Source organism: Palaemon carinicauda, chromosome 41 (genome assembly GCF_036898095.1).
Source record: "Palaemon carinicauda isolate YSFRI2023 chromosome 41, ASM3689809v2, whole genome shotgun sequence".
Lineage (NCBI taxonomy): Eukaryota > Metazoa > Arthropoda > Malacostraca > Decapoda > Palaemonidae > Palaemon > Palaemon carinicauda.
In genome coordinates, this window is record NC_090765.1 from 52,839,319 (window position 1) to 52,855,864 (window position 16,546).

A 16,546-nucleotide genomic window follows, 5' to 3' on the forward strand; every position below is an offset into this window, starting at 1 on the left:
ATTAAGTGGGTGTTCTTTTCTTCTGTGGAAATTGCAACTTGAAATAGCGACTAATATATTACAAATGATCACAACGGCTACCCATATTCTATTTTAAGTGAAAATTAATCCCAGTTTTCATTTATTATTATTATTATTATTATTATTATTATTATTATTAACAACATATACATATGTATCAATATAGTTCCGTGTTAAAGGAAATTTTCGAATTCGTAGATATAGATCATTTGACAGCTGCCATTGCCATTCTTTGATAAAGATGGATACGTTCTATGCATAATGTTTTTCTTATCTCGGTATTATATATATTTTTTTAAATACCTAGAAAACATTTGAATTTAAATATATCCAATTCATTGCAAATAAGAATACACATAAATATACTTATACTTTTAGGAAAAAATACTGAACAAAGGGAACCAGGTGTCATCCCTTGAAAACGCGTCAGCTGTTCCTTGTTTACTAACACTAAAGTTCTGGAGGAACCCATGTTGCTGCTATGGCGTTTTTTGCCTATAGTATTACTGGTAATTATTAGTCTAACAATATATTCTATTAATTATAAGTATATATGATTTAGAATCAATAGCATAGGCTGATAATGGCTTATGCATTAGCTTAGGTTTGTATTTAAAGGTGTAGTGATATTTTGTTGGGTTTGGGAGAGGCTATAGGTCTATCTGCGGAGTCCTCAGCAGCCATTGCCTGGCCCTCCTTGGTTCTAGCTTTGTGGGAGTGGGCTGGTGCTTGGGTGCTGATCTTATTATATGGTCAGTCTCTAGGGCATTGTCCTGCTTGATAGGGCAATGTCACTGTCCCCTGCCTCTGCCATTCATTGGTGGCCTTTAAACCTTCAAGGGTGGTTGTTGTAGCCCCCACCTGTAGGTAAGGATACGGTTGCTAGGTTGGGTTAGGTTAGGTGGTGGTTAAAAGTGTAGTTGAGTTCGTTTCTCTTGTTTAAGATGAGGTTTTTCATTCATATTTTTTTAAATTTTACACCCTGTCTGCCCCAACCATCTACAAAGTCTCCCTATGTATACAACTTTGATGTCAGGATGCCAGAGAACTTCAAATCAATCAATCAATCAATCCCTATTTATATAAAATTAGTAACTTTACCAAATTACTACTGGAGTATTGTTATATCAAGTACGCTATCCTAGTAGTAGCCTATGTAGTGTTGGTAATTTTTTATTGTATTACAGGGTGAGATTTCGAACAGAAAATATATGTTTTCCTATAGTAAATAACATGATTTAACCGAATTTGATGTTCATTTCAATCGGAAACAAACAGATCAACCAATTCGGCTAACTTTAAGTTGCACGGTGTCACTTCTCTTACGATTGTACTGCGAACGATAACATTAGCAACGTTACCAATAATACACAGTGTTACCAACGTTGACGTATGGTACACAGAGTTACCAACGGCACGCTGACATTACTAACGATAGCAATGATAGATATTTCCATACGTATTTTAAGTAATTTCTCCATATAAGTTTTACCCAATATATAAAAAGTACAAAAAGGGCACAGAACCTAACAAACCCACCTAACCTAGCCTTGTAGTATGACAGGTCACAAAATAAAATTTGATCTACATCGGATGTTGGCAGCACTGGTTACTGTATTTTTTCATGACACAATCTTTGCAACGGTGCCTCCAAAGTTTATTCAGGTATACTGTTTTGTATTTTCCTCCGGTTATTATAATTTCAAGAAGGTAATGAATAGAGAAGAAATGGCTTGTTTTACGTTTATATATTGATTCCCCAGTATGTTTTCCCCACCCAAAACCCCGAGTTCCCACTGGGGGTCCCCCATATCGGAGGATATAGATTTATATATATTTCTGAAACTATTCATTTGCGATGGGAACGAGTGTCATTTTCGAAGAGAGCGTAATTTTTCCTATAAGAAAAAGTAGTTGTTTTCCTAGGTTACATTGCCCTGTAATACACTACAATGAAACCGTAGTGTTATTTATGTATTATTGTAGTGTATTACAGGGCAATGTAACCTAGGAAAAACCTAATTTTTCTTATAGAAAAAATTACGCTCTCTTCGAAAATGACACTCGTTCCTGTCGCAAATGAATAGTTTCAGAAATATATATATATATATATATATATATATATATATATATATATATATATGTATATATATATATATATATATATATATATATATATATGTATATATATATATATATATATATATATATATATATATATATATATATGTATATATATATATATCCTACGATAATGGTGGAGCTCAGTTGAAAGTTTTGTGAACTAATCTCTCTTGGAGTGCGAAGAGCATGCCCAAACCATCTTCAACCACCTCTCACCATGATCTCGTCCACATTTGGCACTCGAGTAATCTTTCTTATACAGTAGTTTCGTTTCTAATCCTGTCCTACCATTTAACTCCAAAAATTCTTTTGAAGGCTTTGTTCACAAATCTACAAAATCTATTGGATTGTCATACCATGACTCATGTCAATTTAGTAAAAGTAACACTAATCTCACTAAATGTATATGTTGCCTGATTTTGATATGTAATTTCAGGCAATTTTTTATTTGTAAATTTCACTTAATGTAGCCATTGTCTGATTTGCTTTTTTTTATTTATAATTAAACTACTTCAATTCACTTTATAGTCATCAACTTCACCACTTTTCACTTTATATCATTCTACCTCACCTCCATTCACCTTATATCATTCTACCTCACCTCCATTCACTTTATATCATTCTCCCTCACCTCCATTCACTTTATATCATTCTACCTCACCTCCATTCACCTTATATCATTCTACCTCACCTCCATTCACTTTATATCATTCTCCCTCACCTCCATTCACTTTATATCATTCTACCTCACCTCCATTCACCTTATATCATTCTACCTCACCTCCATTCACTTTATATCATTCTCCCTCACCTCCATTCACTTTATATCATTCTACCTCACCTCCATTCACCTTATATCATTCTACCTCACCTCCATTCACTTTATATCATTCTCCCTCACCTCCATTCACTTGATATCATTCTCCCTCACCTCCATTCACTTTATATCATTCTACCTCACCTCCATTCACTTTATATCATTCTACCTCACCTCCATTCAATTTATATCATTCTACCTCACCTCCATTCACTTGATATCATTCTACCTCACCTCCATTCACTTTATATCATTCTACCTCACCTCCATTCACCTTATATCATTCTACCTCACCTCCATTCACTTTATATCATTCTACCTCACCTCCATTCACTTTATATCATTCTACCTCACCTCCATTCACCTTATATCATTCTACCTCACCTCCATTCAATTTATATCATTCTACCTCACCTCCATTCACTTGATATCATTCTCCCTCACCTCCATTCACTTGATATCATTCTACCTCACCTCCATTCAATTTATATCATTCTACCTCACCTCCATTCACTTTATATCATTCTACCTCACCTCCATTCACTTTACATCATTCTACCTCACCTCCATTCACCTTATATCATTCTACCTCACCTCCATTCAATTTATATCATTCTACCTCACCTCCATTCACTTGATATCATTCTCCCTCACCTCCATTCACTTGATATCATTCTACCTCACCTCCATTCACTTGATATCATTCTACCTCACCTCCATTCAATTTATATCATTCTACCTCACCTCCATTCACTTTATATCATTCTCCCTCACCTCCATTCACTTGATATCATTCTACCTCACCTCCATTCACTTTATATCATTCTACCTCACCTCCATTCACCTTATATCATTCTACCTCACCTCCATTCACTTGATATCATTCTACCTCACCTCCATTCAATTTATATCATTCTACCTCACCTCCATTCAATTTATATCATTCTACCTCACCTCCATTCACTTGATATCATTCTACCTCACCTCCATTCAATTTATATCATTCTACCTCACCTCCATTCAATTTATATCATTCTACCTCACCTCCATTCACTTTATATCATTCTACCTCACCTCCATTCACTTTATATCATTCTCCCTCACCTCCATTCACTTTATATCATTCTACCTCACCTCCATTCACTTTATATCATTCTCCCTCACCTCCATTCACTTTATATCATTCTACCTCACCTCCATTCACTTTATATCATTCTCCCTCACCTCCATTCACTTTATATCATTCTACCTCACCTCCATTCAATTTATATCATTCTACCTCACCTCCATTCACTTGATATCATTCTACCTCACCTCCATTCAATTTATATCATTCTACCTCACCTCCATTCAATTTATATCATTCTACCTCACCTCCATTCACTTTATATCATTCTACCTCACCTCCATTCACTTTATATCATTCTCCCTCACCTCCATTCACTTTATATCATTCTACCTCACCTCCATTCACTTTATATCATTCTCCCTCACCTCCATTCACTTGATATCATTCTCCCTCACCTCCATTCACTTGATATCATTCTACCTCACCTCCATTCACTTTATATCATTCTCCCTCACCTCCATTCACTTGATATCATTCTACCTCACCTCCATTCACTTGATATCATTCTACCTCACCTCCATTCACTTGATATCATTCTCCCTCACCTCCATTCACTTTATATCATTCTCCCTCACCTCCATTCACTTGATATCATTCTACCTCACCTCCATTCACTTTATATCATTCTACCTCACCTCCATTCACTTGATATCATTCTCCCTCACCTCCATTCACTTTATATCATTCTCCCTCACCTCCATTCACTTGATATCATTCTACCTCACCTCCATTCACTTGATATCATTCTACCTCACCTCCATTCAATTTATATCATTCTACCTCACCTCCATTCACTTGATATCATTCTACCTCACCTCCATTCACTTGATATCATTCTACCTCACCTCCATTCACTTGATATCATTCTACCTCACCTCCATTCACTTTATATCATTCTCCCTCACCTCCATTCACTTGATATCATTCTACCTCACCTCCATTCACTTGATATCATTCTACCTCACCTCCATTCACTTTATATCATTCTCCCTCACCTCCATTCACTTGATATCATTCTACCTCACCTCCATTCACTTGATATCATTCTACCTCACCTCCATTCACTTTATATCATTCTCCCTCACCTCCATTCACTTGATATCATTCTACCTCACCTCCATTCACTTGATATCATTCTACCTCACCTCCATTCACTTGATATCATTCTACCTCACCTCCATTCACTTGATATCATTCTACCTCACCTCCATTCACTTTATATCATTCTCCCTCACCTCCATTCACTTGATATCATTCTACCTCACCTCCATTCACTTGATATCATTCTACCTCACCTCCATTCACTTTATATCATTCTCCCTCACCTCCATTCACTTGATATCATTCTACCTCACCTCCATTCACTTGATATCATTCTACCTCACCTCCATTCACTTTATATCATTCTCCCTCACCTCCATTCACTTGATATCATTCTACCTCACCTCCATTCACTTGATATCATTCTACCTCACCTCCATTCAATTTATATCATTCTCCCTCACCTCCATTCACTTGATATCATTCTACCTCACCTCCATTCACTTGATATCATTCTACCTCACCTCCATTCACTTGATATCATTCTACCTCACCTCCATTCACTTTATATCATTCTCCCTCACCTCCATTCACTTGATATCATTCTACCTCACCTCCATTCACTTGATATCATTCTACCTCACCTCCATTCACTTGATATCATTCTCCCTCACCTCCATTCACTTTATATCATTCTCCCTCACCTCCATTCACTTGATATCATTCTACCTCACCTCCATTCACTTGATATCATTCTACCTCACCTCCATTCACTTGATATCATTCTACCTCACCTCCATTCACTTTATATCATTCTCCCTCACCTCCATTCACTTGATATCATTCTACCTCACCTCCATTCACTTGATATCATTCTACCTCACCTCCATTCACTTTATATCATTCTCCCTCACCTCCATTCACTTGATATCATTCTACCTCACCTCCATTCACTTGATATCATTCTACCTCACCTCCTTTCACTTTATATCATTCTACTTCACCATTTTTCTATATCCTACTTTACCTCTATTTCTGCTTCTTCTCTTCTATATTTGTGTCCAACATCTTTTGACTTTAAAAATGTGTCACTGAATTTTGTGGCAATTGAATGATAAATGATGAGGCGGGGGAAATAGATGACTTTTACGTCGTAAAGCAGATTTATTGTCTAAGATAGTTTTCACATATGAGCAGAAATCATCTTCAAAGTGAATCTTTGATAATTACACGAACTATAAGTTTCTTGTTGACTTTCAAATTACTATGATAGTTTACTGTAAAATGCTTATAAGCTGTAGATATTAATGGATCAATTTTTTAGTTAGACACACACTGAAGGAAAGGACGCAGCAAGTTACTGCTAATCTTCTTCCATCAGTGAAAGAGCAATTTATTTCAAGTCAAATCTGACTTATTAACAACATTAAAATCTTAGTTTCTATCCAAGTCAAGCAAGAGGGAGGGGCACACATTACTTATCTCACATTGTAAGTCTTAGGCAAAAGTTGATATTGCACTAAGATTGCAACTCCATGGAGTTTTGATTGGGCATAATGGGCGCCCAGTGCGCACAAGGGTATGCAGTCGTGGTCCGCACCCAACTCCTCTCTCCCTACTTCCAAGGGTGAGTTGTTAAGGCACCTGTCTCTATGGGGACCAGGTGCTTCCTCCAGGAGATAGGTGGTAGCCTGTTGCTACGTAACATCCGTAATCTAGGTTGCCCCACCTCAAATCCCCCAGTTCTTTTCTAACCTCCCTCATGCATTGACCTGTGAAGTAAAACAGTGACAACAAGTTACATTCAACAACCCTCCCAGGTCCGAGGTGGCTTGTGATCTGCTTTTCCATGATCTTATTATTTACATTAATCTCCAACCCGTGACATGTTTCAATGTTGCGATTTTTCCCATAGTTACCCTGGACATTAAGTAGCCTCCCAGACCCTAGCACTGGTATAGGGTTCAAAATAAAAGGCAGTTTAATAGAATATTAGGAAAATTATTTAATATGTGATACTTTAGACAATAGAAAATGTACCTGTAGTCCATACTAGGGTTAACTATAATAGTACAGTACATATGGTACTGTAGATTTTGTATATGTACAGTATTGTAGTGTATGTATGGTATTTTTCAATATTAATCTTACCCGATAATCATGTAGCTGTCAACTCCGTTGCCCGACAGAATTCTACGGAAGGGATACGCCAGCGATCGCTATACAAGAGGGGGGTGTACTCACAAGCGCCACCTGTGGCCAGGTACTGCAGTACTTCTTGTTGACACCACCTCAATTTTTCCTCTGTCGTGCCTCCGGCTAGACCTACATGGATACGCTGTTGATTCTGGAGTTTTTTGCTCACGATTTGGTGATGTATTTGCTCTAGAGTTTAGCTTTCGCTATTCAGGAAGTTTTATCATTAGCTTAGCTAGCTTTTGGAATTAATTTGATTAATTATGGTGACGAAGAGAGTATGAACTCTCTTTCACTTTTAAATGGCCGACCCTTCCCTTAGACGGAAGTGTTGGTGTCTAAGAGAGTATAGACTCTCTTTCTTAATTTTGCTTAACAAAAGTTATAGATTTATTTTATATCTCTCCGCCTTTTATAGGCCTCTTCAATTAACTTCCTTTTATTATAAACTTATTAAAATTAATTTTTATATTTGTTTATATTCGACCTTTCCTAATAGTAGGCGGTCTTTTCTTGGTACCGAAGTTAATTAACATTGAGCCCGTCATTTCGGTTTTACCTGTTAACATATTATGCTATTTTAATGTTTTTGAAAGAATTTCTTTGATAGTCTCGTACTGTTTTCAAAGTTGAACTAACGTTTTGTTTTGTCTCTGCAGTTGTTGACGTTCAGAACGTTCAACTTGCGCTCTATCGTTACGATAGAGAGAGAATTTTCACGGTGTCACGTTGCAGTAAGAGTAAACCGTTTCTAGCGTTTTGTTCATTCTTTCTTAGCTTAATGGTTTTAATTCTAATAAAGGAACTTTTTATTTGGGAAATCTTTCAGTTTTTTTCCTTTAACAATAATATGTTTTAACGATATATATGATTGGGCTCTTCTCTCAGGTTCTAAGTCAAGAGAGAGAGAGAGAGAGATAGAGACGGAGGGAGAGAGAGGAGGATAAACGTTTCGTTCAAGCGAGTAACGTTGTTATCGTTTTTGCTCTTCTCCCTAGTCTCTTTAGGGGAAGAAGGTAAATGTTTCTAGAGTTTTATTCTTGTTCTCAAGCTTTATGCGGTGAGAGATTTTAAACGTAGTTTATTTGATCTAGTGTTTAGTCTCTTTCCAGCCACTGAATTATTTATCTTTCATTAGATTTTTCTGTTACATTGTAATTCTGTTTTCGCAATTACTAACTTTTAAGGAAGGATAGAATTGCGTGTTTCAGGTACAAACCACTTAAAGTTTCGAGTTCAGTGAAATAAGTGCAAACAGAAAATCAAAAGTGATAAGTGATAAGCGCAAAGTGTTACAGTGTTGCGTTCGAGGGTTCGTCTGTTCGTGCCAGTTGTTCGCCTAGTCTGGGACCTCTTACAAGCTCCCAAGCCCAGGGGAGAAGTAATGTCGAAGGACTTATGGGTTCAGCAGGCCTTGATCGACGAACAGACGTTTTCCCTCCGTGGTTTCGGGTGTATCTACACACGTTGCCGACGTGATCACCCCACCCACACAAAGACGAGAGAGCCCTTTTATTCCTCGTCTGCGGAAGAGGTTTCTCGCAGAAACCATGGACCAAATCTTGCAGCTTTTAAGTGCAAGTCGGTCCCTTCCGCACAAGTCCAACTCCTAGGTGTAGCCATTAGCCCTGGGTCAGTTCGGACTTGCTGCAGTACGACAACTGCACACCTCCCAGAGAGGCAAGGTGGTATCGCAACAGGCAGTAGCTCCGTCTGTTGCCGCACCAGCTGTTTTAGACCCTCAGTCTCAACGGACAGTAGCTCCGTTTGTTGTTGTCTTTCTTAAACTCTAGTGGTCTATACTGCAGACAATGCAGTCTCAGCTGCGGTGTTGATGCAGGAGTTTCAGGCAGAGAAGGTTAATACACCTCCTCCTGCGAACGCTCCTCCCCCTCTGCGCAGTACAATCTGCCAGACGTATGAGGTTGAGGTTCCTCTAGCTACCTCCATGCGTGAGCTGCCGCGTTGGGAGTTGCCAGATACCAGCGCTGTGCAGCAACCTCCACTTTCCTTGAGGCTGGAGCCTCTTACCACGCAGCAACCTCCTCAACAATGGGGGCAGGAGCCTTATGCCTTACAACCTCCTCTTCCCTTGAGACAAGAGTTTCTTGCAGTAAGACCAGCAACCTCTTGAGGTACGACAACCTCTACCATCCTTGAGGCAGCCACCTCAGCTCTCGCAGCTGCAACCTCAACTCTCGAGGCAAGCACCTCAAGAACCTCAACTCGTGAGACAGGAGCCGCGTTCTGCGCAGCCGCCACCTCAACTCTCGCAGCTCACACCTCAAGAACCTCAACTCGTGAGTCAAGAGCCTCTCTCTGCGCAGCCACCTTAACCCTTGAGGCAAGCGCAACTCTTGAGGCAGGAACCTCATGCTATGAGTCAGCCACCTCAACGCATGCATCTGCCACTTTCTCCTCAGCTTGAGCCTCTTCCCATTCAACTTTGAAATAACAAATGACAATAATAACACCTCATTACTTTCATAACTTGCATTTGTAAAACATATACATGTATGCCTACACAAACATTATGATAATGGAGGTTATTCGTATTACTTAAAAAAAAAAGAAAAAAAAAAAAAAAATATATATACAGTATATGTATTCCTTGCAATATATTTTTAACAAAATCGCAAAAATATGGCAAAAATATCTTCAAAACACAAATGAATCATGAGTTATGAATGTAATGTAAATATTATGTTGATATTAAAACCCCATGCAAGCATGCATGAAGTAATGCAGTGTTGCCAACAGGGCGAGTTTCCCTTTCCTGAGGTGAAGTAGATTATAGTACGTATATTTAGTGCAGCTTAATTCTACGATTATCATGCCGGCTATCAAATTCATCAACAAAACAGTCTAAATCAATTCCCTCGGCACGTGCACTTTCAATGGACAGTAATGCGATATTACTCAATCTAGCACTGGTCATGGAATTTCTGAGAAATGTTACACGCCATGCAACATGCTCTGCTTACCTTACAGCATGCTCTACATACAGCATGCTCTGCATACAGCATGCTCTGCATACCTTACCGCATGCTTCTCAGTCACACATCTTTGGTTGTTACTAGACTGTCAAGCAGTTTCATAACGTTGCCTTCTAGTCTGCTGCTTTTGCACCAGTGAAACCCTCACTGAGAGAACTTAGCTTTTCTCGGATATGGTCCCTGTAGATGAGAAAGTGCTTTTCTCCCTCCTTCTGATATTCCCTTGAGGACTCTGTCATTTGGAGAGGAGCCTTTAGCTGCGTAGCCTCCTATGGACTTTTATTTAAGCATAACATGCTTCCAGGGAAGGTAATGGTTCCACTTCAGTCGCTAACCCCGTCTGTTACCACACCTGCTCCCATAGACCTTGAGCTGTGTTGCAAGACATGCAGTCCAAGCTTAGTCCTTGTTAGAGGATTTTTTGTTTACGGAGTCAGTGTGTCACTGGGAAGACGTTCAACAACCAGCAGAAGTGACTTGTTGTGACGCAGTGCGGCAACCTCAGCAACCCGATAAGGAGTTGTCTGTACGACCCAGACAGTCTAGACAGCTTCGGGTTGTCACTGTACTTCCTCGCTTCCCCATGGTTGACAGTTCACAGACTGTGCAGCAGTACCATGATCTTGTGTCCGGCTCCGTCAGACGACTGGCTTTTAAGAGCTCCCACAAGTCGTCGCTGTCTGGAGATTCTCAGATGGACTATGGATCTGACCAAGGAACTGGGCCTCCTGGTCAATTTTGAGGAGTCCCAGCTCGTCCCATCCCAGACCATTGTCTACCTGGGTATGGATCTTCAGAGTCGAGCTTTTCGGGCTTTTCCGTCGGCCCCAAGGATCTTCCAAGCCCTAGAATGCATCCAGAGCATGCTGAGAAGGAACCGATGCTCAGTCAGGTAGTGGATGAGTCTAACAGGGACACTTTCATCGCTGGCCCTGTTCATCGTGTTAGGGAGACTCCACCTCCGCCCCCTTCAGTATCATCTAGCTGCTCTCTGGATAAAGGACATGACGCTAGAGACGGTCTCAGTTCCTGTTTCCGAAGAGAGGAGGTCTTCTCTCGCGTGGTGTAAGAACAGCTTTCTTCTCAAGGAAGTCTACCTTTGGCTGTTCAGAAACCCGACCGCCGTCTCCTCTCGGACGCATCAGACACGGGCTGGGGTGCGACTTTGGACGGACAGGAATGCTCGGGAACATGGAATCAGGAGCAAAGGACACTTCACATCAATTGCAAGGAGTTGTTGGCGGTTCTTCTGGCCTTGATAAACTTCAAGTCCCTCCAGCTTAACAAGGTGGTGGAGGTGGACTCTGACAACACCACAGCCCTGGCTTACATCTCCAAGCAGGGAGGGACTCTTTCGTGGAAGTTGTTCTAGATCGCAAGGGACCTCCTCATCTGGTCAAAAGATCGAAAGCTCACGCTGGTAACGAGGTTCATTCAGGGCGGTATGAATGTCATGGCAGATCGCCTCAGCCGGAAGGGTCAGGTCATCCCCACAGAGTGGACCCTTCACAAGAATGTTTGCAGCAGACTTTGGGCCCTGTGGGGTCAGCCAACCATAGATCTGTTCGCTACCTCGATAACCTAGAGACTCCTGTTGTATTGTTCTCCGATTCCAGACCCAGCAGCAGTTCACGTGGATGCTTTTCTGCTGGATTGGTCCCATCTCGACCTGTATGCATTCCCGCCGTTCAAGATTGTCAACAGGGTACTTCAGAAGTTCTCCTCTCGCAAAGGGACACGGCTGACGTTGGTTGGCTCCGCTCTGGCCCGCGAGAGAATGGTTCATAGAGGTACTGCAATGGCTGGTCGACATTCCCAGGACTCTTCCTCTAGGAGTGAACCTTCTACGTCAACCTCACGTAAAGAAGGTACACCCAAACCTCCACGCTCTTCGTCTGACTGCCTTCAGACTTTCGAAAGACTCTCAAGAGCTAGGGGCTTTTCGAAGGAGGCAGCCAGAGCGATTGCCAGAGCAAGGAGAACATCCACTCTCAGAGTCTATCAGTCTCAAGGGGAAGTCTTCCGAAGCTGGTACAAGACCAATGCAGTTTCCTCAACCAGTACCACTGTAACCCAGATTGCTGACTTCCTGTTACATCTAAGGAAAGTAAGATCCCTTTCAGCTCCTACGATCAAGGGTTACAGAAGTATGTTGGCAGCGGTTTTCCGCCACAGAGGCTTGGATCTTTCCACCAACAAAGATCTACAGGACCTCCCTAGGTCTTTTGAGACCTCAAAGGAACGTCGGTTGTCCACTCCAGGCTGGAATCTAGACGTGGTCCTAAGGTTCCTTATGTCATCAAGATTTGAACCTCTCCAATCAGCCTCTTTTTAGGACCTCACATTAAAAACTCTTTTCCTCGTGTGCTTGACAACAGCTAAAAGAGTAAGTGAGATCCACGCCTTCAGCAGGATCATTGTTTTCACATCTGAAACGGCTACATGTTCCTTGCAGCTCGGTTTTTGCTAAACGAGCTTCCTTCACGTCCTTGGCCTAAGTCGTTCGAGATCCCAAGCCTGTCCAACTTGGTGGGGAATGAACTGGAGAGAGTACTTTGCCCAGTTAGAGCTCTTAGGTACTATCTAAAAAGGTCTTAACCTTTACGAGGACAATCAGAAGCCTTATGGTGTGCTATCAAGAAGCCTTCTTTTCCAAGGTCTAAGAACTCAGTTTCTTACTATTCAGGCTTCTGATTAGGGAAGCACATTCTCATCTGAAGGAAGAAGACCTTGCTTTGCTGAAGGTAAGGACACATGAAGTGAGAGCTGTGGCTACTTCAGTGGCCTTCAAACAGAACCGTTCTCTGCAGAGTGTTATGGATGCAACCTATTGGAGAAGCAAGTCAGTGTTCGCATCATTCTATCTCAAAGATGTCCAATCTCTTTACGAGTACTGCTACACCCTGGGACCATTCGTATCAACGAATGCAGTAGTAGGCGGGGGCTCAGCCACTACATTCCCATAATCCCATAACCTTTTAACCTTTCTCTTGAATACTTTTTATGGGTTGTACGGTCGGCTAAGAAGCCTTCCACATCCTTGTTGATTTGGCGGGTGGTCAATTCTTTCTTGAGAAGCGCCGAGGTTAAAGGTTGTGATGAGGTCCTTTAGTATGGGTTGCAGCCCTTGATACTTCAGCACCTTAGAGTTGTTCAGCCTCCTAAGAGGAACGCTGCGCTCAGTAAGGAAGACGAACTTATTTAAGGCAGAGTAATGGCTCAAGTCGACTTCCTTACCAGGTACTTATAATTTCATTGTTATTTTGAATAACTGATAATATGAAATACGGGATACTTAGCTTCTTGATATACATGTACACTGGTTTTCACCCACCTCCCTGGGTGTGAATCAGCTACATGATTATCGGGTAAGATTAATATTGAAAAATGTTATTTTCATTAGTAAAATAAATTTTTGAATATACTTACCCGATAATCATGATTTAATTGACCCACCCTTCCTCCCCATAGAACCAGTGGACCGAGGAAAAATTGAGGTGGTGTCAACAAGAAGTACTGCAGTACCTGGCCACAGGTGGCGCTTGTGAGTACACCCCCCTCTTGTATAGCGATCGCTGGCGTATCCCTTCCGTAGAATTCTGTCGGGCAACGGAGTTGACAGCTACATGATTATCGGGTAAGTATATTCAAAAATTTATTTTACTAATGAAAATAATATTTTCCATTTATTATTACATTATATTGTAATAACTACTCAATTTACAGGTATTAACAGCCAGTTTAGGTATATTGAATGGTTCAAATGTATTTAAATGTACAGTATTTCATTGGGGTTATACTGTAGCTTTATTATAAGACTTAATGTTGTGTTTTGTAGGGTTTGGAATGAATTAGGGAATTTGTATGTGAAATGTGACTCACAACACGAAAAAATCATTTTACGAAAGCCACTTCTGAACGAATTAATTTTGTTTTGTGAGGCATTACTGTACTTTAGATAGTTACCCACGAGGCAGGTGTGCTTAGCACATCCATGTATCCCTTGGCAGAGCCGAGGAACAGTAAAGTAATGTTAATTTCTGATTGCAGCGAGCCACGCAGGAGCAGAGATCGTTTGAAGGACGGCTAGTCCTGATGGTTGTAATCGGAGCATGTTGATGATTTCAGGCTGGGCATAGTCATAGCCTTCTCGGTGGCCACTTTTCTAAATCAATGTATAGAAATTGACCCAATGTAGAAAACTGTGCTCAAAATGGCTAGCTCGGCCGCTGGTGCTGTTTCACCCCGTTATTTTTGCGTGAAAAATAATTTTTTCCCGTTTTTTTTCCTGGTATTGATTTCTCTTGTTATTACAGTTCAGTATCTTTTACACATTACTAGTTTTCATTTTCTCCCTCCCACAACCCCTATTCCCATTTATAGTTACACTTACGAAAGAAAAAAAGTATGCACAAAACGCTCACAACACCAAGGTTGAAAATGTAAATTGAATTAACTTTTGGGTATTATTGTAGTTTATTACAGGGTAATGTAACCTTGGGAAAAACTTTTTTCTTTAGAAAAAGGTCCGTTCTCTTCGAATATGATACTCGTTCCTGTCGGAAATTAATAGTTTCAGAAATATATGTATATATATGTATATACAAGAGAGGCAGCCATTCTTTTATTCTTATCAGAAACTGTTCTTCTGACCTGGGGAGAACAAATAAAGAAATTAACAGTGTATGAATCAATATATAGTTTAGGGAATGAAATATACAGAACATGTACATAGAGCAACGGAATACTGTATATCCTATATTACTGCTATAAAACTTTTGGGTGTCGACGAGATGTTTACGGCTGTTTACAACTGTTATTATTCTCTCTCTCTCTCTCTCTCTCTCTCTCTCTCTCTCTCTCTCTCTCTCTCTCTCTCTCTCTCTCTCTCTCTCTCCTTTTTACTTTTTTTTTTTTTTTTTTTTTTTTTTTAAGGGAACCAGACATTAAACATTCTACCTTTGATAATAGTATGGCTTTAGTAAAGCTTGGCTGGCTGTTTAAACTTTAGGCGAGGTAGTAGTAGGACTCACCCACATGGCAAGTAGTGTAACCTTCACTTTGATTTTGGCTGCCGGAGAATACAGACGAAGAAGGTCCTCAACTTGGCAAACATTCAGAGATGAATCACAAATCCAGCTGAAATCTTTTATCTCAGATAATATATCAAAAGCTTATTACAAAATACTGTAATAAACTACACAGAGGAAAAGGATAGGGAATGAACACGTGGGTAACGTGAACACGTGGGTAACGCGTGGTAGACACAAAGGGTCGGGGGACACAGAGGGTCGCACTGGGAGAGGAGAGCGCGGCGAGATGGTAATCACGTCGCGACCAGAAACTTACTGAGGAGCACGACCTGAGCAAGCATGCTCTCCGACCCCGGGTCGCCTCAGGGCGCGTATCACTCCGACTGAGGTCAACCCCATAGAAAACAGGAATAGGGGAAATTACACAAAATACTGGTCGGTTGGGAGGAGTCTCCCAGATACTCCTAAGAAAGAAGTTCGAGGTAAGTATGTTAGGAAAAATACAAATTACTTGAAAATTTGTGATTTGTATAATTTAATGCAGTAAGTAATATGACGTTTGCTATATGAAATGGGACTATTTGCTGACTCTTGCAGCTCAGCTGCAAAAAGCTTATTGGAACCTCCTAAGCTTGTAAGTTGAAGATTTTCTGTACTTCTTTACTTTCTTATCTCGCTGTTTTGATCGTTTGCTTCTTCTTTAAGATTAAATTGTCGTGCAGACAGTCTCGTTCGAGAGATATTAATGGAAGAAGCCAAATATATACAGTGATTCATGATATTTTTAATTGTTTTCTGGGCTACCTGCTGTCAACCAAAATGCTGTAGTTGTTGCTGTCGAGCAACATGTCTGTTGTTATTCTATCCCTCGAGAGTGTGGCTGTATCAGGAGTCCATCCACTGTTGAGTGTAATGGGATGGACACTGCCATTCTTCATTCCCTCAGTGTCTGCAGATCCCAGAAGGTGCTAAGGATGTATCACATGGCAGGACTGTTTTGTTCTCTTCCCAGTGACTGGGCCGTCATTTGCCTGCACGTCTCCAGAATCTTTGCCACAATCATCCACGATTGGGAACCATGTAATCAAGAATTAGATAATCGGAACGACACGATTAGGAAGTTATGCTCATTCTTCAGTTGATCATTGCCTTTGAGTCAAGAGTTAACTAGTTCATCTGTTCTGACTGG

General features: G+C 40.5%; 1 long non-coding RNA gene across 1 annotated transcript in view; it reads left to right on the forward strand.

Annotated features, from left to right (window-relative positions):
* Window positions 1-446: 446 nt before the first annotated feature.
* The window catches only part of LOC137632338 (uncharacterized), a 46,886-nt gene continuing 30,786 nt past the window's right edge, over window positions 447-16,546 (forward strand). Inside the window, exon 1 of the long non-coding RNA XR_011042044.1 lies at window positions 447-530. This is a non-coding gene — a long non-coding RNA (uncharacterized lncRNA). The remainder of the gene's footprint in view (window positions 531-16,546) is intronic.